This window comes from Amblyomma mixtum, unplaced genomic scaffold, assembly GCF_055824585.1.
Source record: "Amblyomma mixtum isolate Tamu unplaced genomic scaffold, ASM5582458v1 scaffold_21, whole genome shotgun sequence".
Lineage (NCBI taxonomy): Eukaryota > Metazoa > Arthropoda > Arachnida > Ixodida > Ixodidae > Amblyomma > Amblyomma mixtum.
In genome coordinates, this window is record NW_028317718.1 from 241,867 (window position 1) to 245,665 (window position 3,799).

A 3,799-nucleotide genomic window follows, 5' to 3' on the forward strand; every position below is an offset into this window, starting at 1 on the left:
TTCACATCTTTCAAGGCGAGTCATCACCGCCTACCGCTGCTGCACCCTTTTGTAGGGGAGGGGGTTTTCCCAACGCCCCCCGGTCCGGTCGCCCCCGGGTGCGCCATCGTGCTGCTCCCTACTCGACCATTTCGCCACATCATTGCTTCGCAAGGAGACAGGCACCGCCTAGCCGTGGCTACGCAGCGCGTACTTGGAACAAGCCGCAAAGCGGACGTTCATCAGTCTACTCCCGCAATAGGAGCCCACCGGCCACAGTGCCATGGACGGCGTTTCGGTAGCGCACCGACAGACTACTCGAAGGCTGGGAAGGACGAAGCAGCAAGAGAACCCGGCTGCCGCGAATGCGTTCAAAGTGCGGGATTATAATCCCTCGTCCTTTTCGGTCCCGGTGCCTCCTTTCGCGCCGTCGGCGCGGCGTCAGACTCCGCGCCCGCAGTGCGAGACCTTTCGCGCGCGGCCGTTCCCTGGGCCGCGCGCGTCCCGCCGCGTGCGCGTCGCGCAGAAGCGCAGTTTCCCAGCCAGCGAGCCGCGGTTCCTCTCGTACTTCGCAGCAGCCGCCGCCGTTCCCTTGGCAGCGGGCAGGCCTTTCCCTCGGCCCGCCTACCGACTGGTGGTCGCAACACGACAAAGCCAGCGAGCCGCGGTTCCTCTCGTACTTCGCAGCAGCCGCCGCCGTTCCCTTGGCAGCGGGCAGGCCTTTCCCTCGGCCCGCCTACCGACTCGTGGTCGCAACACGACAAAGCCAGCGAGCAGCGTTTCCTTTCGTACTTCGCAGCAGCCGCCGCCGTTCCCTTGGCAGCGGGCAGGCCTTTCCCTCGGCCCGCCTACCGACTCGTGGTCGCAACACGACAAAGCCAGCGAGCAGCGTTTCCTTTCGTACTTCGCAGCAGCCGCCGCCGTTCCCTTGGCAGCGGGCAGGCCTTTCCCTCGGCCCGCCTACCGACTCGTGGTCGCAACACGACAAAGCCAGCGAGCAGCGTTTCCTTTCGTACTTCGCAGCAGCCGCCGCCGTTCCCTTGGCAGCGGGCAGGCCTTTCCCTCGGCCTGCCTACCGGCTCTGTTTGCGCCTCTTCGACGGTTGTCGACAACCGAAAGCCCACCATGAGTGGTGCGTTACGCCGTTCAAACCTGCGGATACAGCCCGTCCGACTTTCCCTTGGTGACGGAGCTCCGCTGGGCGCAACAGTTTGTGCAGAGAAGCGGCTTCAGAATCTCGCAACTCCGCGGTTGAGGCCTTCCCCCGCTTATAAGTGGGGGCGGCGCCGGGTGTGACAAGCACAATCCGGTAATGATCCTTCCGCAGGTTCACCTACGGAAACCTTGTTACGACTTTTACTTCCTCTAAATGATCAAGTTTGGTCATCTTTCCAACAGACCGGCGCAACCGAAAGGCCGCGCCGGACATCGGTCCGAAGACCTCACTAAATCATTCAATCGGTAGTAGCGACGGGCGGTGTGTACAAAGGGCAGGGACGTAATCAACGCGAGCTTATGACTCGCGCTTACTGGGAATTCCTCGTTCAAGGGGAACAATTGCAAGCCCCTATCCCAATCACGAAAGAAGTTCCACGGGTTACCCAGTCTTTTCAGACAGGGATAAAGACACGCTGCTTCCTTCAGTGTAGCGCGCGTGCGGCCCCGGACATCTAAGGGCATCACAGACCTGTTATTGCTCTGTTTCGTGCGGCTAGGAGCCGCTTGTCCCTCTAAGAAGGTTGTAAGGTGCTGGGAACCCCGCACCTATTTAATAGGCTAGAGTCTCGTTCGTTATCGGAATTAACCAGACAAATCGCTCCACCAACTAAGAACGGCCATGCACCACCATCCACCGAATCAAGAAAGAGCTCTCAATCTGTCAATCCTCCCAGTGTCCGGGCCGGGTAAGTTTTCCCGTGTTGAGTCAAATTAAGCCGCAGGCTCCACTCCTGGTGGTGCCCTTCCGTCAATTCCTTTAAGTTTCAGCTTTGCAACCATACTTCCCCCGGAACCCAAATACTTTGGTTTCCCGGAAGCTGCCCGCCGAGTCATTTGAGTAACTCAGGCGGATCGCTGGTTGGCATCGTTTATGGTCAGAACTAGGGCGGTATCTGATCGCCTTCGAACCTCTGACTTTCGTTCTTGATCAAAGAAAACATTCTTGGCAAATGCTTTCGCAGTAGTTCGTCTTGCGACGGTCCAAGAATTTCACCTCTAGCGCCGCAATACGAATGCCCCCGTCTGTCCCTCTTAATCATTACCCCGTATTCCAAAAACCAACAGAACAGAAACGGGGTCTTGTTCTATTATTCCATGCAAGTTTATTCAGGCGACTCGCCTGCGTTGAGCACTCTAATTTTTTCAAAGTAAAAGCGCAGGCCACCTCGAGACGCACCAATGAAGGGCACCAAGAGAGGACCGGCATGATGTTCAGTCCGAGCCGTCGCATCGGGTAGATGCACTACTCGTCTGGAACTGAGATCCAACTACGAGCTTTTTAACCGCAGCAGCTTTAGTATACGCTATTGGAGCTGGAATTACCGCGGCTGCTGGCACCAGACTTGCCCTCCAATTGATCCTCGTTAAAGGATTTAGAGTGTACTCATTTCAATTACGGGGCCTCAAAAGAGTCCCGTATTGTTATTTTTCGTCACTACCTCCCCGTGCCGGGAGTGGGTAATTTGCGCGCCTGCTGCCTTCCTTGGATGTGGTAGCCGTTTCTCAGGCTCCCTCTCCGGAATCGAACCCTGATTCTCCGTTACCCGTAACAACCATGGTAGGCAAGTAACCTACCATCGAAAGTTGATAAGGCAGACACTTGAAAGAAACGTCGCCGGCTCATGGCCATGCGATCAGCACAAAGTTATCCAGAGTCACCACAGAGTACGGGCAGAGCCCGATGGGTCTTGGTCTAATAAAAGCGCCCGTCAGCCAAAGGCCTTCAGGCTCAATGCATGTATTAGCTCTAGAATTGCCACAGTTGTCCAAGTAGAAAGAAACGATCTAAGGAACCATAACTGATTTAATGAGCCATTCGCGGTTTCGCCTTATTTCGGCATGTACTTAGACATGCATGGCTTAATCTTTGAGACAAGCATATGATTACTGGCAGGATCAACCAGGTATGATGCATAGGCATTCCCTTTTCGCCCCAGAAGGGTGCCTCGTCGCCGCCGATAGGGCCGCCATAAACCCCCAGCGCGCGACGCATCTTTTTCGCGGCAGCTTGCGCTGCCCGTGCATCGTTCGAGCTCGCTGCGGCATCCGACCCGTAGGTACGGCAATCGCCACGCGGCAAGAGAGCACGTGTGCCTTTAGGCAAAGCATTTGTAACGCGCCCACCAGTGCGCACATCGGCCTCTAGGGCCGCAGCATTAGGCAACTGGACGGCGCTTGCTGCGTAGCCGAGACGGCCAAGCCGCCAGACGACGGGACACGCCCGCGTCTTCGGCGCGCTCGCACGGAATCGAGTCCGGGTAGCACGGAACACACCTCGTAAAACGTGGAAACAGCGTCGTCCGACAACCAGCCCCTATCGCAGACGCGGATGAGGCTGCAGACGAATGCCGTGGGGTCCGAGGGACGGGGACACGCTGGGCACGAGGCCGCATATCAGACCCGGTCACGGCGCGCACACGCGGGCGCGCGCCGCCGACTGCTCCACTGGGACCCCCATATAATAGCAGCGATAAGTACCCAGACCTCCGTGGGTGAGTAAATCGCCGTACTCGTGCCACTTTCGCCGCAAGGGCCGCACAAATCGTGCGCGCTTTGCCGCGGCATCACAACGCCGCGCTTCCGCGGCGCCCCGCACGAGCCG

The 3,799-nt window shown here is 58.0% G+C and overlaps 1 non-coding gene across 1 annotated transcript; it reads right to left on the reverse strand.

The window, feature by feature from the left end:
• Window positions 1–1,289: 1,289 nt before the first annotated feature.
• On the reverse strand, window positions 1,290–3,104 carry LOC149324612 (small subunit ribosomal RNA). Its single transcript, XR_016286717.1, has one exon. It is a non-coding gene; the product is annotated as a small subunit ribosomal RNA (ribosomal RNA).
• Between the last annotated feature and the right edge of the window lie 695 nt (window positions 3,105–3,799).